This window comes from Brassica rapa, unplaced genomic scaffold, assembly GCF_000309985.2.
Source record: "Brassica rapa cultivar Chiifu-401-42 unplaced genomic scaffold, CAAS_Brap_v3.01 Scaffold0125, whole genome shotgun sequence".
Classification (NCBI taxonomy): Eukaryota; Viridiplantae; Streptophyta; class Magnoliopsida; order Brassicales; family Brassicaceae; genus Brassica; species Brassica rapa.
In genome coordinates this window covers 11,895-37,006 of record NW_022610069.1, presented here as the reverse complement: position 1 = coordinate 37,006, position 25,112 = coordinate 11,895, and the positions used below count along the sequence as shown (strand labels likewise).

Genomic DNA, 25,112 nt, shown 5'->3' with positions numbered 1-25,112 from the left:
TAACTTCTTCATCCCAACTCCTATGAGATTTTTCAACCCCCTGGTGATCTCCACCTCTTATGTATCCAAATCAAGCTTCTTACAAAGTGATTCATCATGGTTTGATTGGAACGACGAAGAAGCTGTCCTATTCCCAAACTGGGAAACTGGAATCACCTGATTAGAAAGTGGGATAACTTCTTCATCCCAACTCCTATGAGATTTATTCAACTTCCTGGTGGATTCTCCACCACTTTATGTATCCAAATCAAGCTTCTTACAAAGTGATTCATCCTGGGTTTGATTGGAACGACGAAGAAGCTGTCCTATTCCAAACTGGGAACTGGAATCACCTGATTAGAAAGTGGGATAACTTCTTCATCCCAACTCCTATGAGATTTATTCAACTTCCGGGTGATTCTCTCCACCACTTTATGTATCCAATCAAGCTTCTTACAAAGTGATTCATCCTGGTTTGATTGGAACGACGAAGAAGCTGTCCTATTCCCAAACTGGAAACTGGAATCACACTGATTAGAAATGGGATAACTTCTTCATCAACTCCTATGAGATTATTCAACTTCCTGTGATCTCCACCATTTTATGTATCCAAATCAAGCTTCTTACAAAGTGATTCATCCTGGTTTGATTGGAACGATGAAGAAGCTGTCCTATTCCCAAACCGGGAAACTGGAATCACCTGATTAGATAGTGGGATAACTTCTTCATCCCAAATCCTATGAGATTTATTCAACTCCCTGGTGATTCTCCACCTCTTTATATATCCAAATCAAGCTTCTTACAAAGTGATTCATCCTGGTTTGATTGGAACGACGAAGAAGCTGTCCTATTCCAAAACTGGGAAACTAGAATCACCTGATTAGAAAGTGGGATAACGTCTTCATCCCAACTCCTATGAGATTTATTCAACTTCCTGGTGATTCTCCACCACTTTATGTATCCAAAATCAAGCTTCTTACAAAGTGATTCATCCTGGTTTGATTGGAACGACGAAGAAGCTGTCCTATTCCAAACTGGGAAACTGGAATCACCTGATTAGAAAGTGGGATAACTTCTTCATCCCAACTCCTATGAGATTTATTCAACTTCCTGGTGATTCTCCACCACTTTTATTATCCAAATCAAGCTTCTTACAAGTGATTCATCCTGGTTTGATTGGAACGACGAAGAAGCTGTCCTATTCCCAAACTGGAAACTGGAATCACCTGATTGAAAGTGGTAAATAAAACTTCTTCATCCCAACTCCTATAGAAGTTATTCAACCCCTGGTGATTCTCCACCACTTTATGTATCCAAATCAAGCTTCTTACAAAGTGATTCATCCTGGTTTGATTGGAACGACGAAGAAGCTGTCCTATTCCCAAACTGGGAAACTGAATCACCTGATTTGAAAGTGGGATAACTTCTTCATCCCAACTCCTATGAGATTTATTCAACTTCCTGGTGATTCTCCACCACTTTATGTATCCAAATAAAGCTTCTTACAAAGTGATTCAGCCTGGTTTGATTGGAACGACGAAGAAGCTGTCCTATTCCCAAACTGGAAACTGGAATCACCTGATTTGAAAGTGGGATAACTTCTTTCATCCCACTCCTATGAGATTTTTTAAACTTCCTGTTGATTCTCCACCACTTTATGTATCCAAATCAAGCTTCTTACAAAGTGATTCATCCTGGTTTGATTGGAACGACGAAGAAGCTGTCCTATTCCCAACTGGGAAAACTGGAATCACCTGATTAGAAAGTGGGATAACTTCTTCATCCCAACTCCTATGAGATTATTCAACCCCCTGGTGATTCTCCACCTCTTTATGTATCCAAATCAGCTTCTTACAAAGTGATTCATCATGGTTTGATTGGAACGACGAAGAAGCTGTCCTATTCCCAAACTGGAAACTGAATCACCTGATTAGAAAGTGGGATAACTTCTTCATCCCAACTCCTATGAGATTTATTCAACTTCCTGTGATTCCCACCATTTATGTATCCAAATCAAGCTTCTTACAAAGTGATTCATCCTGGTTTGATTGGAACGACGAAGAAGCTGTCCTATTCCCAAACTGCGAAACTGGAAACACCTGATTTGAAAGTGGGATAACTTCTTCATCCCAGCTCCTATGAGATTTATTCAACTTCCTGGTGATTCTCCACCACTTTATGTATCCAAATCAAGCTTCTTACAAAGTGATTCATCCTGGTTTGATTGGAACGACGAAGAAGCTGTCCTATTCCCAAACTGCGAAACTGGAATCACCTGATTTGAAAGTTGGATAACTTCGTCCCAGCTCCTATGAAATTTATTCAACTTCCGAGTGATTCTCCACCACTTTATGTATTCAAATCAAGCTTGTTAGAAATTGATTCATCTTTGTTTGATTGGAACGACGCATAAGCTGTCGTCCTATTCCCAAACTGCAAAACTGGAATCACCTGATTTGAAAGTGGGATAACTTCTTCATCCCAACTCCTATGAGATTTATTCAACTTCCTGGTGATTCTCCACCACTTTATGTATCCAAATCAAGCTTCTTACAAGTGATTCATTCATGTTGTTGATTGGAACGACGAAAAAGCTGTCCTATTCCCAAACTGGGAAACTGGAATCACCTGATTAGAAAGTGGATAACTTCTTCATCCAAACTCCTATGAGATTTATTCAACTTCCTGGTGATTCTCCCACCACTTTATGTATCCAAATCAAGCTTCTTACAAAGTGATTCATCCTGGTTTGATTGGAACGACGAGGAAGCTGTCCTATTCCCAAACTGGCAAACTGGAATCACCTGATTAGAAAGTGGGATAACTTCTTCATCCAACTCCTATATTTATTCAACGCCCCTGGTGATTCTCCACCTCTTTATGTATACAAATAAAGCTTCTTACAAAGTGATTCATCCTGGTTTGATTGAAACGACGAAGAAGCTGTTCTATTCCCAAACTGTGAAACTGGAATCACCTGATTTGAAAGTGGGATAACTTCTTCATCCAAACTCCTATGAGATTTATTCAACTTCCTGGTGATTCTCCACCATTTTATGTATCCAAATCAAGGTTCTTACAAAGTGATTCATCCTGGTTTGATTGGAACGACGAAGAAGCTGTCCTATTCCCAAACTGGGAACTGGAATCACCTGATTTGAAAGTGGGATAACTTCTTCATCCCAACTCCTATGAGATTTATTCAACTTCCTGGTGATTCTCCCACCTTTTTATGTATCCAAATAAGCTTCTTACAAAGTGATTCATCCTGGTTTGATTGGAACGACGAAGAAGCTGTCCTATTCCCAAACTGGGAAACTGGAATCACCTGATTTGAAAGTGGGATAACTTCTTCATCCCATCTCCTATGAGATTTATTCAACTTACTGGTGATTCTCCACCATTTTATGTATCCAAATCAAGCTTCTTACAAAATGATTCATCCTGGTTTGATTGGAACGACGAAGAAGCTGTCCTATTCCCAAACTGGGAAACTGGAATCACCTGATTAGAAAGTGGGATAACTTCTTCATCCCAAATCCTATGAGATTTATTCAACTCCCTGGTGATTCTCCACCTCTTTATGTATCCAAATCAAGCTTCTTACAAAGTGATTCATCCTGGTTTTGATTCATCCCAAACTCCCATGAATTTATTCAAGTTCCTGGATGATTCCTCCTCCACCACTTTATGTATCCAATCAAGCTTCTTACAAATTGATTCATCCTGGTTTGATTGGAACGACGAAGAAGCTGTCCTATTCCCAAACTGGAAACTGGAATCACCTGATTTGAAAGTGGGATAACTTCTTCATCCCAACTCCTATGAGATTAATTCAACTTCCTGGTGATTCTCCACCACTTTATAGTATCCAAATCAAGCTTCTTACAAAGTGATTCACCTGGTTTGATTGGAACGACGAAGAAGCTGTCCTATTCCCAAACTGGGAAACTGGAATCACCTGATTGAAAGTGGGATAACTTCTTCATCCAACTCCTATGAGATTTATTCAACTTCCTGGTGATTCTCCACCATTTTATGTATCCAAATCAAGCTTCTACAAAGTGATTCATCCTGGTTTGATTGGAACGACGAAGAAGCTGTCCTATTCCCAAACTGGGAAACTGGAATCACCTGATTAGAAAGTGGGATAACTTCTTCATCCCAACTCCTATGAGATTTATTCAACCCCCTGGTGATTCTCCACCACTTTATGTATCCATCAAAAAAACTTCTTACAAAGTGATTCATCCTGGTTTGATTGGAACGACGAAGAAGCTGTCCTATTCCCAACGGGAAACTGGAATCACCTGATTTGAAAGTGGGATATATTCTTCATCCCAACTCCTATGAGATTTATTCAACTTCCTGGTGATTCTCCACCATTTTATGTATCCAAATCAAGCTTCTTACAAAGTGATTCATCCTGGTTTGATTGGAACGACGAAGAAGCTGTCCTATTCCCAAACTGGGAAACTGGAATCACCTGATTTGAAAGTGGGATAACTTCTTCATCCCAACTCCTATGAGATTTATTCAACTTCCTGGTGATTCTCCACCATTTTATGTATCCAAATCAAGCTTCTTACAAAGTGATTCATCCTTGTTTGATTGGAACGACGAAGAAGCTGTCCTATTCCCAAACTGGGAAACTGGAATCACCTGATTAGAAAGTGGGATAACTTCTTCATCCCAACTCCTATGAGATTTATTCAACTTCCTGGTGATTCTCCACCACTTTATGTATCCAAATCAAGCTTCTTACAAAGTGATTCATCCTGGTTTGATTGGAACGACGAAGAAGCTGTCCTATTCCCAAACTGGGAACTGGAATCACCTGATTAGAAAGTGGGATAACTTCTTCATCCCAACTCCTATGAGATTTATTCAACCCTGGTGATTCTCCACCTCTTTATGTATCCAAATCAAGCTTCTTACAAAGTGATTCATCCTGGTTTGATTGGAACGACGAAGAAGCTGTCCTATTCCCAAACTGGAAAACTGGAATCACCTGATTAGAAAGTGGGATAACTTCTTCATCCCAACTCCTATGAGATTTATTCAACTTCCTGGTGATTCTCCACCACTTTATGTATCCAAATCAAGCTTCTTACAAAGTGATTCATCCTGGTTTGATTGGAACGACGAAGAAGCTGTCCTATTCCCAAACTGGGAAACTGGAATCACCTGATTTGAAAGTGGGATAACTTCTTCATCCCAACTCCTATGAGATTTATTCAACTTCCTGGTGATTCTCCACCATTTTATGTATCCAAATCAAGCTTCTTACAAAGTGATTCATCCTTGTTTGATTGGAACGACTGAAAAAGCTGTCCTATTCCCAAACTGGGAAACTGGAATCACCTGATTAGAAAGTGGGATAACTTCTTCATCCCAACTCCTATGAGATTTATTCAACCCCTGGTGATTCTCCACCACTTTATGTATCCAAATCAAGCTTCTTACAAAGTGATTCATCCTGGTTTGATTGGAACGACGAAGAAGCTGTCCTATTCCCAAACTGGGAAACTGGAATCACCTGATTAGAAAGTGGGATAACTTCTTCATCCCAACTCCTATGAGATTTATTCAACCCCTGGTGATTCTCCACCACTTTATGTATCCAAATCAAGCTTCTTACAAAGTGATTCATCCTGGTTTGATTGGAACGACGAAGAAGCTGTCCTATTCCCAAACTGGGAAACTGGAATCACCTGATTAGAAAGTGGGATAACTTCTTCATCCCAACTCCTATGAGATTTATTCAACCCCTGGTGATTCTCCACCACTTTATGTATCCAAATCAAGCTTCTTACAAAGTGATTCATCGTGGTTTGATTGGAACGACGAAGAAGCTGTCCTATTCCCAAACTGGAAACTGGAATCACCTGATTTTAAAGTGGGATAACTTCTTCATCCGAACTCCTATGAGATTTAATTCAACTTCCTGGTGATTCTCCACCACTTTATGTATCCAAATCAAGCTTCTTACAAAGTGATTCATCCTGGTTTGATTGGAACGACGAAGAAGCTGTCCTATTCCCAAACTGGAAACTGGAATCACCTGATTTGAAAGTGGGATAACTTCTTCATCCCAACTCCTATGAGATTAATTCAACTTCCTGGTGATTCTCCACCATTTTATGTATCCAAATCAAGCTTCTACAAAGTGATTCATCCTGGTTTGATTGGAACGACGAAAAGCTGTCCTATTCCCAAACTGGGAAACTGGAATCACCTGATTAGAAAGTGGGATAACTTCTTCATCCCAACTCCTATGAGATTATTCAACTTCCTGGTGATTCTCCACCACTTTATGTATCCAAATCAAGCTTCTTACAAGTGATTCATCCTGGTTTGATTGGAACGACGAAGAAGCTGTCCTATTCCCAAACTGGGAAACTGGAATCACCTGATTTGAAAGTGGGATAACTTCTTCATCCCAACTCCTAGAATTAATTCAACTTCCTTGTGATTCTCCACCATTTTATGTATCCAAATCAAGCTTCTTACAAAGTGATTCATCCTGGTTTGATTGGAACGACGAAAAAGCTGTCCTATTCCCAAACTGGGAAACTGGAATCACCTGATTAGAAAGTGGGATAACTTCTTCATCCCAACTCCTATGAGATTTATTCAACTTCCTGGTGATTCTCCACCATTATGTATCCAATCAAGCTTCTTACAAAGTGATTCATCCTGGTTTGATTGGAACGACGAAGAAGCTGTCCTATTCCCAAACTGGGAAACTGGAATCACCTGATTAAAAGTGGGATAACTTCTTCATCCCAACTCCTATGAGAGTTATTCAACCCCTGGTGATTCTCCACCTCTTTATGTATCCAAATCAAGCTTCTTACAAAGTGATTCATCCTGGTTTGATTGGAACGACGAAGAAGCTGTCCTATTCCCAACTGGGAAACTGGAATCACCTGATTTAGTGGGATAACTTCTTCATCCCAACTCCTATGAGATTTATTCAACTTCCTGGTGATTCTCCACCACTTTATGTATCCAAATCAAGCTTCTTACAAAGTGATTCATCCTGGTTTGATTGGAACGACGAAGAAGCTGTCCTATTCCCAACTGGGAAACTGGAATCACCTGATTAAAGTGGGATAACTTCTTCATCCCAACTCCTATGAGATTTATTCAACTTCCTGGTGATTCTCCACCATTTTATGTATCCAAATCAAGCTTCTTACAAAGTGATTCATCCTGGTTTGATTGGAACGACGAAGAAGCTGTCCTATTCCCAAACTGGGAAACTGGAATCACCTGATTTGAAAGTGGGATAACTTCTTCATCCCAACTCCTATGAGATTTATTCAACTTCCTGGTGATTCTCCACCACTTTATGTATCCAAATCAAGCTTCTTACAAAGTGATTCATCCTGGTTTGATTGGAACGACGAAGAAGCTGTCCTATTCCCAAACTGGGAAACTGGAATCACCTGATTAGAAAGTGGGATAACTTCTTCATCCCAACTCCTATGAGATTATTCAACTTCCTGGTGATTCTCCACCACTTTATGTATCCAAATCAAGCTTCTTACAAAGTGATTCATCCTGGTTTGATTGGAACGACGAAGAAGCTGTCCTATTCCCAAACTGGGAAACTGGAATCACCTGATTTGAAAGTGGGATAACTTCTTCATCCCAACTCCTATGAGATTTATTCAACTTCCTGGTGATTCTCCACCACTTTATGTATCCAAATCAAGCTTCTTACAAAGTGATTCATCCTGGTTTGATTGGAACGACGAAGAAGCTGTCCTATTCCCAAACTGGGAAACTGGAATCACCTTATTAGAAAGTGGGATAACTTCTTCATCCCAACTCCTATGAGATTTATTCAACTTCCTGGTGATTCTCCACCACTTTATGTATCCAAATCAAGCTTCTTACAAAGTGATTCATCCTGGTTTGATTGGAACGACGAAGAAGCTGTCCTATTCCCAAACTGCGAAACTGGAATCACCATATTAGAAAGTCGGATAACTTCTTCATCCCAACTCCTATGAGTTTATTCAACCCCTGGTGATTCTCCACCCTTTATGTATCCAAATCAAGCTTCTTACAAGTGATTCATCCTGGTTTGATTGGAACGACGAAGAAGCTGTCCTATTCCCAAACTGGGAAACTGGAATCACCTGATTGAAAGTGGGATAACTTCTTCATCCCAACTCCTATGAGATTATTCAACTTCCTGGTGATTCTCCACCACTTTATGTATCCAAATCAAGCTTCTTACAAATGATTGCCTGGTTTGATTGGAACGACGAAGAAGCTGTCCTATTCCCAAACTGGGAAACTGGAATCACCTGATTTGAAAGTGGGATAACTTCTTCATCCCAACTCCTATGAGATTTATTCAACTTCCTGGTGATTCTCCACCACTTTATGTATCCAAATCAAGCTTCTTACAAAGTGATTCATCCTGGTTTGATTGGAACGACGAAGAAGCTGTCCTATTCCCAAACTGGAAACTGGAATCACCTGATTAGAAAGTGGGATAACTTCTTCATCCCAACTCCTATGAGATTTATTCAACTTCCTGGTGATTCCACCACTTTATGTATCCAAATCAAGCTTCTTACAAAGTGATTCATCCTGGTTTGATTGGAACGACGAAGAAGCTGTCCTATTCCAAACTGGGAAACTGGAATCACCTGATTTGAAAGTGGATAATCTTCATCCCCACACCCTATGAGATTTATTCAACTTCCTGGTGATTCTCCACCATTTTATGTATCCAATCAAGCTTCTTACAAAGTGATTCATCCTGTGTTTGATTGGAACGACGAAAAAGCTGTCCTATTCCCAAACTGGGAAACTGGAATCACCTGATTAGAAAGTGGGATAACTTCTTCATCCCAACTCCTATGAGATTTATTCCAACTTCCTGGTGATTCTCCAACACTTTATGTATCCAAATCAAGCTTCTTACAAAGTGATTCATCCTGGTTTGATTGGAACGACGAAGAAGCTGTCCTATTCCCAAACTGGGAAACTGGAGTCACCTGATTAGAAAGTGGGATAACTTCTTCATCCCAACTCCTATGAGATTTACTCAACTTCCTGCTGATTCTCCACCATTTTATGTATCCATATCAAGCTTCTTACAAAGTGATTCATCCTGGTTTGATTGGAACGACGAAGAAGCTGTCCTATTCCCAAACTGGGAAACTGGAATCACCTAATTAGAAAGTGGGATAACTTCTTCATCCCAACTCCTATGAGATTTATTCAACCCCTGGTGATTCTCCACCACTTTATGTATCCAAATCAAGCTTCTTACAAAGTGATTCATCCTGGTTTGATTGGAACGACGAAGAAGCTGTCCTATTCCCAAACTGGGAAACTGGAATCACCTGATTTGAAAGTGGGATAACTTCTTCATCCCAACTCCTATGAGATTTATTCAACTCCCTGGTTCTCCTCCACCACTTTATGTATCCAAATCAAGCTTCTTACAAAGTGATTCATCCTGGTTTGATTGGAACGACGAAGAAGCTGTCCTATTCCCAAACTGGGAAACTGGAATCACCTGATTAGAAAGTGGGATAACTTCTTCATCCCAACTCCTATGAGATTAATTCAACTTCCTGGTGATTCTCCACCACTTTATGTATCCAAATCAAGCTTCTTACAAAGTGATTCATCCTGGTTTGATTGGAACGACGAAGAAGCTGTCCTATTCCCAAACTGGGAAACAGGAATCACCTGATTTAAAAGTGGGACAACTTCTTCATTCCAACTCCTATGAGATTAATTCAACTTCCTGGTGATTCTCCAACACTTTATGTATCCAAATAAAGCTCCTTACAAAGTGATTCATCCTGGTTTGATTGGAACGACGAAGAAGCTGTCCTATTCCCAAACTGGGAAACTGGAATCACCTGATTAGAAAGTGGGATAACTTCTTCATCCCAACTCCTATGAGATTTATTCAACCCCCTGGTGATTCTCCACCTCTTTATGTATCCAAATCAAGCTTCTTACAAAGTGATTCATCATGGTTTGATTGGAACGACGAAGAAGCTGTCCTATTCCCAAACTGGGAAACTGGAATCACCTGATTTGAAAGTGGGATAACTTCTTCATCCCAACTCCTATGAGATTTATTCAACTTCCTGGTGATTCTCCACCACTTTATGTATCCAAATCAAGCTTCTTACAAAGTGATTCATCTTGGTTTGATTGGAACGACGAAAAGCTGTCCTATTCCCAAACTGGGAAACTGGAATCACCTGATTAGAAAGTGGGATAACTTCTTCATCCCAACTCCTATGAGATTAATTCAACTTCCTGGTGATTCTCCACCACTTTATGTATCCAAATCAAGCTTCTTACAAAGTGATTCATCCTGGTTTGATTGGAACGACGAAGAAGCTGTCCTATTCCCAAACTGGGAAACTGGAATCACCTGATTTGAAAGTGGGATATCTTCTTCATCCCAACTCCTATGAGATTTATTCAACTTCCTGGTGATTCTCCACCATTTTATGTATCCAAATCAAGCTTCTTACAAAGTGATTCATCCTGGTTTGATTGGAACGACGAAGAAGCTGTCCTATTCCCAAACTGGGAAAAAGGAATCACCAGATTAGAAAGTGGGATAACTTCTTCATCCCAACTCCTATGAGATTAATTCCACTTCCTGGTAATTCTCCACCACTTTATATATCCAAATCAAGCTTATTACAAAGTGATTCATCCTGGTTTGATTGGAAGGACGAAGAAGCTGTCCTATTCCCAAACTGGGAAACTGGAATCACCTGATTTGAAAGTGGGATAATTCTTCATCCCAACTCCTATTAGATTTATTCAAATTACTGATGTTTCTCCACTATTTTATGTATCCAAATCAAGCTTCTTACAAAGTGATTTATCCTGGTTTGATTGGAACGACGAAGAAGCTGTCATATTCCCAAACTGGGAAACTGGAATCCCCTGATTAGAAAGTGGGATAACTTCTTCATCCCAACTCCTATGAGATTTATTCAACTTCCTGGTGTTTCTCCACCATTTTATGTATCCAAATCAAGCTTCTTACAAGGTGATTCATCCTGGTTTGATTGGAACGACGAAAAGCTGTCCTATTCCCAAACTGGGAAACTGGAATCACCTGATTAGAAAGTGGGATAACTTCTTCATCCCAACTCCTATGAGATTTATTCAACTTCCTGGTGATTCTCCACCACTTTATGTATCCAAATCAAGCTTCTTACAAAGTGATTCATCCTGGTTTTGATTGGAACGACGAAGAAGCTGTCCTATTCCCAAACTGGGAAACTGGAATCACCTGATTAGAAAGTGGGACTATGAGATTTATTCAACTTCCTGGTGATTCTCCACCACTTTATGTATCCAAATCAAGCTTCTTACAAAGTGATTCATCCTGGTTTGATTGGAACGACGAAGAAGCTGTCCTATTCCCAAACTGGGAAACTGGAATCACCTGATTTGAAAGTGGGATAACTTCTTCATCCCAACTCCTATGAGATTTATTCAACTTCCTGTGATTCTCCACCACTTTATGTATCCAAATCAAGCTTCTTACAAAGTGATTCATCCTGGTTTGATTGGAACGACGAAGAAGCTGTCCTATTCCCAAACTGGGAAACTGGAATCACCTTATTAGAAAGTGGGATAACTTCTTCATCCCAACTCCTATGAGATTTATTCAACTCCCTGGTGATTCTCCACCACTTTATATATCCAAATCAAGCTTCTTACAAAGTGATTCATCCTGGTTTGATTGGAACGACGAAGAAGCTGTCCTATTCCCAAACTGGGAAACTGGAATCACCTGATTTGAAAGTGGGATAACTTCTTCATCCATCCCAACTCCTATGAGATTTATTCAACTTCCTGGTGATTCTCCACCACTTTATGTATCCAAATCAAGCTTCTTACAAAGTGATTCATCCTGGTTTGATTGGAACGACGAAGAAGCTGTCCTATTCCAAAACTGGGAAACTGGAATCACCTGATTAGAAAGTGGGATAACTTCTTCATCCCAACTCCTATGAGATTTATTCAACCCCTGGTGATTCTCCCACCTTTATGTATCCAAATCAAGCTTCTTACAAAGTGATTCATCATGGTTTGATTGGAACGACGAAGAAGCTGTCCTATTCCCAAACTGGGAAACTGGAATCACCTGATTTTAAAGTGGGATAATTCTTCATCCCAACTCCTATGAGATTTATTCAACTTCCTGGTGATTCTCCACCACTTTATGTATCCAAATCAAGCTTCTTACAAAGTGATTCATCCTTTTTGATTGGAACGACGAAGAAGCTGTCCTATTCCAAAACTGGGAAACTGGAATCACCTGATTAGAAGTGGGATAACTTCTTCATCCCAACTCCTATGAGATTATTCAACTTCCTGGTGATTCTCCACCATTTATGTATCCAAATCAAGCTTCTTACAAAGTGATCATCCTTTTTGATTGGAAACGACGAAGAAGCTGTCCTATTCCCAAACTGGAAACTGGAATCACCTGATTAAAAGTGGGATAACTTCTTCATCCCAACTCCTATGAGATTTAATTCAACTTCCTGGTGATTCTCCACCTTTATGTATCCAAATCAAGCTTCTTACAAAGTGATTCATCCTGGTTTGATTGGAACGAAGAAGCAGAAGCTGTCCTATTCCCAAACTGGGAAACTGGAATCACCTGATTTGAAAGTGGGATAACTTCTCATCCCAACTCCTATGAGATTAATTCAACTTCCTGGTGATTCTACACCATTTTATGTATCCAAATCAAGCTGTTTACAAAGTGATTCACCTGGTTTGATTGGAACGACGAAAAAGCTGTCCTATTCCCAAACTGGGAAACTGGAATCAACCTGATTGAGAAAGTGGATAACTTCTTCATCCCAACTCCTATGAGATTTCTTCAACTTCCTGGTGATTCTCCACCACTTTAGGTATCCAAATCAAGCTTCTTACAAAGTGATTCATCCTGGTTTGATTGGAACGACGAGGAAGCTGTCCTATTCCCAAACTGGGAAACTGGAATCACCTGATTAGAAAGTGGATAACTTCTTTCCCAACTCCTATGAGATTTTTTCAACCCCTGGTGATTCTCCACCTTTATGTATCCAAATCAAGCTTCTTACAAAGTGATTCATCCTGGTTTTGATTGGAACGACGAAGAAGCTTGTCCTATTCCCAAACTGGGAAACTGGAATCACCTGATTTGAAAGTGGGATAACTTCTTCATCCCAACTCCTATGAGATTTATTCAACTTCCTGGTGATTCTCCACCACTTTATGTATCCAAATAAAGCTTCTTACAAAGTGATTCATCCTGGTTTGATTGGAACGACGAAGAAATTTTCCTATTCCCAAACTGGGAAACTGGAATCACCTGATTTTTAAAGTGGGATAACTTCTTCATCCCAACTCCTATGAGATTTATTCAAGTCCTGGTGATTCTCCACCACTTTATGTATCCAAATCAAGCTTCTTACAAAGTGATTCATCCTGGTTTGGATTGGAACGACGAAGAAGCTGTCCTATTGCCCAAACTGGGAACTGGAATCTGATTTGAAAGTGGGATAACTTCTTCATCCCAACTCCTATGAGATTTATTCAACTTCCTGGTGATTCTCCACCACTTTATGTATCCAAATCAAGCTTCTTACAAAGTGATTCATCCTGGTTTGATTGGAACGACGAAGAAGCTGTCCTATTCCCAAACTGGAAAACTGGAATCACCTGATTTGAAAGTGGGATAACTTCTTCATCCCAACTCCTATGAGATTTATTCAACTTCCTGGTGATTCTCCACCATTTTATGTATCCAAATCAAGCTTCTTACAAAGTGATTCATCCTGGTTTGATTGGAACGACGAAGAAGCTGTCCTATTCCCAAACTGGGAAACTGGAATCACCTGATTTGAAAGTGGGATAATTCTTCATCCCAACTCCTATGAGATTTATTCAACTTCCTGTCTCCACCACTTTTATGTATCCAAATCAAGCTTCTTACAAAGTGATTCATCCTGGTTTGATTGGAACGACGAAGAAGTTGTCCTATTCCCAAACTGGGAAACTGGAATCACCTGATTTGAAAGTGGGATAATTTTCTTCATCCCAACTCCTATGAGATTATTCAACTTCTGGTGATCTCCACCACTTTATGTATCCAAATCAAGTTCTTACAAAGTCATTCATTTTTACGTAGCGACCGAGCTCGGGCCAAGCTCGGTCGCTACGTAGCGACCGAGCGATCGTCCCGCTCGGTCGCTACGTAGCGACCGAGCTCAGCCAAGCTCGGTCGCTACGTAGCGACCGAGCGATCGTCCCGCTCGGTCGCTACGTAGCGACCGAGCTCGAGCCAAAGCTCGGTCGCTACGTAGCGACCGAGCGATCGTCCCGCTCGGTCGCTACGTAGCGACCGAGCTCAGCCAAGCTCGGTCGCTACGTAGCGACCGAGCGATCGTCCCGCTCGGTCGCTACGTAGCGACCGAGCTCGAGCCAAAGCGATCGCTCGTCGCTACGTAGCGACCGAGCTCGAGCCAAAGCTCGGTCGCTACGTAGCGACCGAGCGATCGTCCCGCTCGGTCGCTACGTAGCGACCGAGCTCAAGCCAAAGCTCGGTCGCTACGTAGCGACCGAGCACTCGTTTCGCTCGGTCGCTACATAGCGACCGGGCTCGAGCCAAAGTTCGGTCGCTGTGTAGCGATTGAACCTTTCCGAACATCGATACGACACCAGTCCTTGCATTCTCGTCAAACCTTCGAATGCTATCTCCCGAAGACCGTAGCAAGCTCAGTCCATGTTTCCCGCTATTCTAATTCATCGATCAAACTTCGCGGATTAGAAACCGCGGAAAACTCGTAGTAAACGTGTCGAGTCGGAAGACGGCCCAAAGGGACCTAAAACACGACTCGAGGCCCATCCTACGATTTTTCCTAACCAAAAGCCCGTGAACCACAGCATGGTTCACGCTTGGCCCACGAGGAAGGATAAATGTCAAGTTTCCGCGGATAAATACGGAAGTTTTGAAGATAATTGTGAAGATCGGGAAAAATGGAATATCTCCATTTTTATGCTATGACGGCTTAAGGGCAGAAGAGTAAAAGCGTAAACCGACCTTGGAGCTAGTATATAAGGAGTCCTAGGCGAGGAGCAGTAGAGAGAACTTTTTCAGAGCAAACTTAGCACTTAGAGCGATTTAGGCAACTTTCCGTTTTTGTTATTTCGAGCTGCGACTCAATTAGGTTTAGCCGTCTTAGGGTTGCTAGAACTAGGAATCTCGCCGACAGCTCTCGAGCCCAGGCTTATACCTTGTTGTAACGCTCATACGCATATTCGGAATAAGATCTACTTTGCTCTCTTTTCGATTTCTTATTTTTATCGTTGTTATTCTCGTGTTCTGATTGCTTGACGTGTGGTAATTAACAGATATCCGGGTCCTCTGGGAAACTAGGGTTTTCTTAGTTTCCTTATTTAAACGGAAATCGACAGTGCGAATTTCGGTTCCCACAGTTTGGCGCTAGAAGGAGGGGGACTTACGGATCAATCTAACCCGCAAAAGCCACACACAGTCAGACATGTCAACCAACGACGCGGATAACGTGCAAACTCCCCTTAACGGAGGCAGCGGCACCGATCTCCACACTCCGGTAGCGGACGTATCTGCGGCCAACGCGCAAGCCAACGCCGCGACTCTCGAGGAGTTTAAAAAGATGTTCGCCACCTATGAAAAAAGGTCGGAAGAACAGGATAAGCTCGTGAATACCTTGACCAAACAGGTTGAAACCTTAACGGCAAGGACCCAAGCTATCCGTCCCCGCGGAACCACCAAAATCCGCGGGAAGAGGCTCGATTTCGCCACCCCACTCGATAGAGCAGGAGTCGCGCGGGAACGACCTTCCGGTCAAAACCCCAGCGAGAATCTCCCATCGAAAGGGGAACTCTGAAAGTCTTCCGCTCCCTGCAAAGGACTCGGAGGATAACGAAGCCGAACACATTGACCTGGATCCTAGCGATGTCTCCAACGACACCGACGAGGATGTCGACAGACATCCAAGAAGGACCAGAAGCCGATCCGCTCGGGAAGGCTCCCCGTTCGAAAAACCAATGACGGAAGAAGAAGAAGTCGCCTATTGGAACGAACAAGAGGAGCTGGCCGAAAGGCAAACCGAGCTCACTCGCAGTAAGCGCCGACAGGCTCGGAAATCCACTGACGAGACATCGGATATCCGCGATCTTCGCGACTACATCACCAAGACTGCGGCAGAAGTGAGAGCCGTAAAGTCTCAAATCCATCATGCTACTAGTGCTGCCCCCGAGATCGATCGACTGCTGGAAGGAGCTCGAAAGACCCCCTTTACCAGTCGCATTTCGGACATGAGGGTGTCCGATCCGGGAAAGATCAAAGTACCGAAGTACGATGGTACGGCCGATCCGAAAGCGCACCTTCAGGCTTTCCACATCGCGATGGGAAGAGCAAGACTGAAGGACGGCGAAAAGGATGCCGGCTATTGCCGCCTGTTCGTCGAAAATCTTGAAGGAGCAGCGCTCGAATGGTTCGCACGCCTTCGTCGCAACACCATCGGGAGTTTTCGACAGCTCGCATCGGAATTCCTCAAACAGTACTCTGTATTCATAGACAGGGAAACCTCCGATGTTGATCTCTGGAGTCTCTCCCAGAGGGAAGACGAACCCCTCCGCGAGTTTATCAGTCGGTTCAAACTGATAATGTCCAGGGTCAGCGGGATAAGCGACAAAGTGGCCATCGACGCGCTGAGAAAGACGCTCTGGTACAAGTCGAAATTCAGAAAATGGATAACTCTCGACAAACCGCGAACGATCCAGGACGCCCTCCACAAAGCAACGGACTATATCATAGTGGAGGAAGAAACTAAAGTCTTATCGCAAAAACATAAGCCGGCAAGACCATCCTCGAAAGACGCAGATCCGAAGGGGAAAAAGAAGAACTCTCGTAACGACAAGTACGTCCATCACGAGGGGGAAGATCTCCAAGGGGCGCATAACTATGCGATCAATTCGGATCAAGGCCGGACCACGGGCAACACATGGACTCGCAATCAAGGGTATGACGAGAACACCTTCTGCGAGTTCCACCAATCCCGAGGACACTCCACGACTAATTGCAAAGTCTTAGGAGCAAGACTGGCCGCGAAGCTGCTCGCTGGAGAGCTTTCGGAAGTAACTAGCGTCAAGGATCTCATCCTCGATTCTGATCGGCCTCCAAAGACGGACAGAAATCCGCCCGCCGAAAAATCTCCTCAACGAAACCAACCTGGGGATAAACGCGGTAGGAGGCCGGATGACAAAGGGAACGATAACAATCGTCGCAGAGTCAATATGATCATCGGAGGATCTCAATACTGCGGCGATACCGTGTCAGCCATCAAGGCTTACCAACGGAAGGCAGAATCAAGCGCAAATTGGCCTACATGGTCTCCTCCTCGAGACGGCCAAAGTTGCTCGATCACCTTCACGGAGGAAGAAGCCGGCGGTATCGACCAACCTCACTGCGACCCGCTCGTCATAGATCTCGTCATACGAGATTTAGAAGTCGGAAGGGTACTCGTCGATACGGGAAGCACGGTCAACGTAATCTTCCGCGACACTCTCAAGCGGATGAGTATCGAACTCGGAGAGGTAATTCCGACGCCAAAACCACTCACGGGTTTTTCAGGCGAAGTGTCGATGACTCTCGGATCAATCCAATTGCCAGTCATGGCCAAGGAGATCACGAAAATCGTCGAATTCGCGGTAGTCGACCATCCCGCTATCTACAACGTGATCATGGGAACCCCATGGCTCAACGCCATGCAGGCAGTTCCGTCAACTTACCACCTGGGTCTCAAGTTCCCAACGCCGAGCGGAGTCGCGGCCATCTGGGGATGCCAAAAACAGTCGCGACTATGCTTCCTCGCGGAGCATAAGTTAAGGCAAATCACGGCTTCTGCAAACGGCAAACGCGCGAAGATAGATCGATCTTCGGCCAAAAGCGCCCCGCACAAGGACGAAGTAAAATCGTCTGTCAACGCAAACGCATCGGACGTCGAAGCTCGACATAAATCCGAAGCCCACGCGACAACTCAACCGGAACATCCGGAAAATAGCGTCGACCCAGCCACGATCGACACGGTCAAGGCGGACATCGCGACACCAACCGCCGAGTAAGAACACTCGCGGCATGAAACAGAACTACGAGATGGCTTGATCCTCGAAAGGGGTACGTAGGCAGCTTGTCAAAAGACGAGTTCAGCTATCCCCCTCTCTAAAAAGGGGGGGGGGGAGTGGGTGCGTATACTCGTATACTCCCACAATCGCCATTATTGTAATCGAGTTTTTAGAAACATAAAATTTTTTACAATATACACTGTCTTTTTATCGAAAACGCTTACGCTTCAGTTTACGCTCGTCTGCGGCCTCATCCGGCCCAAAAATCGTAAAGATTATCACCTTTCAAACACGCAAAAATACACGCATAATCCTCGAAAATAACTGCGAGACGTCGCAAAAAGTTAAAATTCGAGGACAATGCTAAACAAATTGTCCGAACGCGACCACCAAAAACCTTACACCCCGTTCGTCGATTGGCCCCGACGAACACGCCAGCCGTCTTAAACAAACGCAATCCGATCACTCTTTTGATCTTTAAAAACGTCCAGCACAAGGACAAAAGCGCGCTACAACAAAAATCCGAAATTTTGGTTTAGCACTTCCAGTTGATTCTGAGAAGATGCTCGATTCGTACCATACAAGTCATATAAGCCGAGAACATATCGCGGACTTTAAACCGGTGCGAGTCAGGAAGAAATCGCAACAGGAAAAACGATAGCCGGCTAGTCACCGCACAAACCTTAACCGAAAGTAAACCTAGGTCTTGCCCTAAACCCAACGCTCTGGTCTCAAACATCTCAAGGCATGATATCTAAAAGATACGAGATCATAAACCATGCCTCTCCGTTCGTATCTCAATGTTCTCGAAAATCGTAAAGACAGATAAATTTTTACGAAAATCACGAACGAACCAACAGATTGAACGTCTAATTAGAACTACATACGAGACGACAACTCGTATTTACTTCAACCCTACTCAGGAAAAACTCGAAACAAAACATTTATCATATAAATAAACCGCGTAAAGCGGCAAGGGATTCAAAGCCACCAACGGCCAGTCCCGGAAATACAAATACGGCCATCTTGGCCTAAACGAAATCCAAATTCAAAGGGCCACATTCGGCCGAAAACAAGGATAACTGATCCATCCCTCATAATCCAAAGTCAAAGTCCCCGGACAACGAAGCACCAAACGCATCCGCAGGACGATCCACTTCCTCGCCACCATCGTGAAAATCGATCGGGACCTCCTCGGTATCAGGAGAAACCGGGATGGAATCCCAGAACCCTTGAATCCTCTCGTCGATCGGAGGGATAAGCGCCTCAGCGTGGGCACGGTCACTCATCCCACTCTTCATCAAGCTCATTTCCTCTTCAAACACATAGTCGTCGGCTTGCGTCCTCCAAAGACTTCCGACCGAACCACGGCACTCGCGAAAGTCGCCCACCGAGGTAAAGGCATTCTTAAGGTTCCCGTACTCAACCTGGAACTGAGATGCGCGAGTCTTCATCACCTCGACGATTTCTCTTTTGCCTTTCCTCTCCGCTCTACGAACAGCCCGCGCATGATCACGAGTAAGCTGTGCCTCTCGCTCCAGCATCTCGCCTTGCACGCGAGCGAGATCCCGCTCCGCTTTCTCCGCCTTGAAGCGGTAGACCATGGCTTCTCTATGACCCGCCTCGATGGCCGAGCCCAGCAAGCTCAGGCCCTGCAAAATCGATGGGCGTGTTACAAATCCATACATAGGATAATCACTAAAAAATTCCCAAAAAAAAAACTAACCCCATTGATGATGCGAGATCCTTCCGCAACGACTCTCGGCCTCGCCGATTCTTTCGTAGGAGGAGGAGCATCGAAACCCGATGGCAGCCCAGCAAAGAAATCATCGAAAGTCCGGAATGGGGGCCTCGCTCGAACCGCTTCCGTCGCCGTAAGCAAGGTTCGGATCCCATCCTGGAAGCATAGAGTCGTCCATCGAAAACTCTATGTCGCCAAGATCGACATCTTTTCCCTTCCAAGAGCTCGACTCCGGCGCAGCTGTCGGAGCTTCGACGGGATTCTGGTCGTCGGGTTCGGAGTCGCTTCCCGTATCCGCGTCCAAAGCTGGACCAGGTTGCACAAATTTCAGTGCCTTCCGAACCCTTCTCGGCGTGAAAGAAGTCCAGAAGAAGGGACCATTCCTGAGAAGATCCCTCACCGCGATAATGTCCTCAGGGAACGGAGCAAGAGGATTGATGAAGGGACGATTGTTCGGCAACCTCCGGAACAGTGGAATGCAACTCTCTTCGACGGACGCAGCGTCCAAACGAACAAAGAAAAAGAACTTCTTCCACAAGTTGAAGTTCGAAATGAACTTCTTAACCACCGACATAAATTTCCGAGGGACAAACCTATGCTTATCCGTATCCTTGACAAGTTGAAGCCTCAAAAGCGCTTCATAATGATCGACGGAAAGGGAAAGGCCATGCTCATAGCTTAGGATCAAGATCCCAATAAGGTGCTGAATGGCAAGGGGTGTCAACTGACTTATCGCGACTTCGAAGCGGTCCAACACTCGGACGAGAATTTCGGGTATGGGGAACCAGAGGCGACAACGCACTATGAACGCCTCATAACAAGTAAAGTAACCCTCCGGGGGGTTGTTAGCACATTCCCCGCGGCAGGGAACCCGGAACTCCACAACATCCGGGATGTGGTAGAACGACCGCATCGTCGCGAGAAACTCGTCAGTAGTCCTGCTTGCGTCCTCTTCCTCGACTCCACGATGAACCAGGACCGGGAATGGCTTCTCCTTGGGAGGGATCAACGAGCCATAATGAGCAACCCACCATGCCTCGTTCTCGGCAGGATGCACCGAGTGAGGCACGAACTCCATCTTCGTGCTCGACATCTTTACACTCCTCTTAAGAGAATAGAGGAAAAGGGTGGAGAGAAAGATAGAAAGTTTTTTGGAAGATCTTAGAGAAAAACAAGAAAGTAAAAAAATTATGGAACAAGTTACCTCTCTTCTTATAAGACATGAGGATTTACTATTCAAGCTCGGACTTTCGCATATTAATTCCATCCATCACGCCTAACTTGCCAAACATGCCTAACCGCACGCTAGGATCCCCCATGCATGATCCTAACGGGCTGGGGGGCTAACTGTTGGGGTCAAAAACGGTTACGACGGAATTACCACCCGAAAATCCTCAGAGATCGTATTTCCGAAAGAGTTAGTAAAAGAAGGGATGTAATTTTCGTAAAAATAACCTATACGAGGTTATTTTTACGAAGAAGTATTCTTTGGGATTCAAACCGAACGATCGTCCCGCTCGGTCGCTACGTAGCGATCGAGCTCGGGCCAAAGCTCGGTCGCTACGTAGCGACCGAGTGATCGTCCCGCTCGGTCGCTACGTAGCGACCGAGCTCAGCCAAGCTCGGTCGCTACGTAGCGACCGAGCGATCGTCCCGCTCGGTCGCTACGTAGCGACCGAGCTCGAGCCAAAGCTCGGTCGCTACGTAGCGACCGAGCGATCGTCCCGCTCGGTCGCTACGTAGCGACCGAGCTCGAGCCAAATAGCGACCGAGCGATCGTCCCGCTCGGTCGCTACGTAGCGACCGAGCTCGAGCCAAAGCTCGGTCGCTACGTAGCGACCGAGCGATCGTCCCGCTCGGTCGCTACGTAGCGACCGAGCTCAAGCCGAAGCTCGGTCGCTACGTAGCGACCGAGCACTCGTTTCGCTCGGTCGCTACATAGCGACCGGGCTCGAGCCAAAGTTCGGTCGCTGTGTAGCGATTGAACCTTTCCGAACATCGATACGACACCAGTCCTTGCATTCTCGTCAAACCTTCGAATGCTATCTCCCGAAGACCGTAGCAAGCTCAGTCCATGTTTCCCGCTATTCTAATTCATCGATCAAACTTCGCGGATTAGAAACCGCGGAAAACTCGTAGTAAACGTGTCGAGTCGGAAGACGGCCCAAAGGGACCTAAAACACGACTCGAGGCCCATCCTACGATTTTTCTTAACCAAAAGCCCGTGAACCACAGCATGGTTCGCGCTTGGCCCACGAGGAAGGATAAATGTCAAGTGTCCGCGGATAAATACGGAAGTTTTGAAGATAATTGTGAAGATCGGGAAAAATGGAATATCTCCATTTTTATGCTATGACGGCTTAAGGGCAGAAGAGTAAAAGCGTAAACCGACCTTGGAGCTAGTATATAAGGAGTCCTAGGCGAGGAGCAGAGAGAGGAACTTTTTCAGAGCAAACTTAGCACTTAGAGCGATTTAGGCAACTTTCCGTTTTTGTTATTTCGAGCTGCGACTCAATTAGGTTTAGCCGTCTTAGGGTTGCTAGAACTAGGAATCTCGCCGACAGCTCTCGAGCCCAGGCTTATACCTTGTTGTAACGCTCATACGCAGATTCGGAATAAGATCTACTTTGCTCTCTTTTCGATTTCTTATTTTTATCGTTGTTATTCTCGTGTTCTGATTGCTTGACGTGTGGTAATTAACAGATATCCGGGTCCTCTGGGAAACTAGGGTTTTCTTAGTTTCCTTATTTAAACGGAAATCGACAGTGCGAATTTCGGTTCCCACAAGGAATAATGATTAGTATGAGTCAGTTTCTTGATTTCATCTACAGCGAGGAGAATGGAGATATTGGAACACCGACAACTCATGTCAAGCAGCCAGACATTCAGGTTCACCATGCAGATGAGAGTAAGCAGAAGGACGAACTAAACAGAGAAAAGCTGGTCAACCATGATACAGTTAAGGATGATGAATATCATGTATCAGGAGAGCAGAGCAAAGTAGAAGAAGTTGATATAAAAGATCCGACTTCAGCATCGATCGACAGTAGTAACTCAGAATCGATCGATATCCGCACTTCAGAAACGATCGATACAAATATTTGTCATCGACCGATACCTTCTACAATCCCTGATGCTACCACTGTGTATGTTAGGACTGGACGACCAAAGGCAATTAGTGACTATAACAGTCCTGAGGACGCCTATGCTAAAAGGTCTGCATCGTGTCGTTCAGCACTTCAGAATACTGTCCTTGAGCTGCACCCTATATCTCTCTTGTGGGTCAGTATTCTTTCCATGGTTTTCCTCATGAAGATCCCACTAGCCACCTGGAAACATTTGTAGATCTAGCCTCGACCATTAAATGCAATGGAGTCTCTGAAGACTACTATTTATGCAAATTATTCACATATTCTCTTGCTGGGGATGCAGCTGATTGGTTGAAGAAGCTACCACCAGGATCTCTCAATGCTTGGAATGACATTGCAAACGCTTTCGTCAACAAGATTCTCTATGATGCTGCAGCAAGTCTAGAGATTGAGATGAGATCTATGAAAGAATATATGGTGGAAGATGATGAACAACATCTGTCTGGAGAGCTGAGCAGAATAGAAGAAGTTGATATTAGTGACATGAGCTCAGAACCGATCGACACTCCGACCTCATCATCGATCGACATCCCAACCGTAACATCGATCGACCCCAGCCTTCAAACATCGATCGATACAAACTCCTGTTGTCGATCGATACCACTCGAAATCCCTGAAAAATCGAGTTGTCCTCAGGACATTGCAGACTCGACACTGAAGAGCATCGATGTATCAAGTTGTTATCCTGACCAAAAAGTAGAAAAAGAAATCACCATGGAAGATTTCTTGGAACTAGAAGAATTCTTGGAGTTAGAGGATGGGCAACAGCTTGGTGATTTGGATTCGAGTGAAGAAGTAACTATGGAAGACTTCTTGGAGCTGGAGGAATGACTTGGAGATTTAGACTAGAACCCGAAGCAGAAGTTTGATGATCAGCACACTTCGGGAAAAGATCTGGAAAATTCCTTAAAGGCTGACGACATCGACCGACATAAACCTGATGAGATCGATCGACACCCACCCTACGACATCGATCTACAGTCGCCGTCTAACATCGATCAACATATACCCGACTGTATCGCTCGATACCCACCCGATTGCATCAATCGACACCCATGTTTGGATGAACTATCAGGATACATGATTGAACCATAACTGGTTGGAAGAAAAGAACACACGTCTGGAGCCTCACACCTTGCTGTCCCCGAAAATCTAAGACCACCTATATGCGCAGAAGAAGCTGTTGGGATTTGCAAAAGAGTGAAGAGGATACATGATCTTGTGAAGATTATGGTTCCATGTGCAGTGATTGAAGCTGAATCTCCTATCCCACCAGATAAAAGTATGGAGTTAAGTTCCTATGGTGGATTATTTGATGATAATAAGTACGTAGAAGCTTCTCAAAGAGGGCTGCGATTTAGAGATGAAGTAGATAACTGCCCAGCAGAAGTACCATCGAGCGACATCAACAGAACAAAATCGATCGACACTAACACTTCATCATCGATCGATACCGATCAGATACCATCGATCGACACCAGACGCGAATCAGAGCAGAATGAGTATGAATTGTGTGGAAATATTTTTTATGAAGATACCACCACGCATTCAGACAAGTCTGGGGGAAAAAAGTGGAGGAACTGGAAGAAGAAAAAAAGAATTAATGAAGGTTCTCAGTTATTATTGATTCCTCACTTCTCAGATGATACCAGGAAATCCAGAGTGAGCTTACACAAGTCTGTGGGAAAGAAGGGGAGAAATTGGAAAAAGCGGAAACGAACCAAAGGAGGTTTTCAATTACCATTGACTTCTTACTTCTCAGATAGTGTCAGAAAACCCAGAGTACGCAGCAAATGCTTTTCACATCCATATGCAAAACTTAAAGCACTCCTTATTGCTGAAATGATAGACAGAGGAGAAGGGTATATGGAGAAGGCTTTCACACAGGAATGATAAAGCTTCAAAGAGTAGACATTGAGACTTGGTTTGGAGCAAGTTCTCATTCTTATCCGGACTTAATCAGATCACCAGAAGTCAAGCTAATGACTAAAAATAAGCGCTAAGTGGGAAGCAACCCACTGTTAGTGTTTTATTTATGTTAGGTACAAGGAAAA

General features: G+C 43.9%; 1 long non-coding RNA gene across 1 annotated transcript; it reads right to left on the bottom strand.

Annotated features, from left to right (window-relative positions):
- Window positions 1-3,312: 3,312 nt before the first annotated feature.
- On the bottom strand, window positions 3,313-3,881 carry LOC117129763. Its single transcript, XR_004453351.1, has 2 exons — window positions 3,765-3,881; window positions 3,313-3,483 (listed from the first exon to the last, which is right to left on the bottom strand). It is a non-coding gene; the product is annotated as an uncharacterized LOC117129763 (long non-coding RNA).
- Between the last annotated feature and the right edge of the window lie 21,231 nt (window positions 3,882-25,112).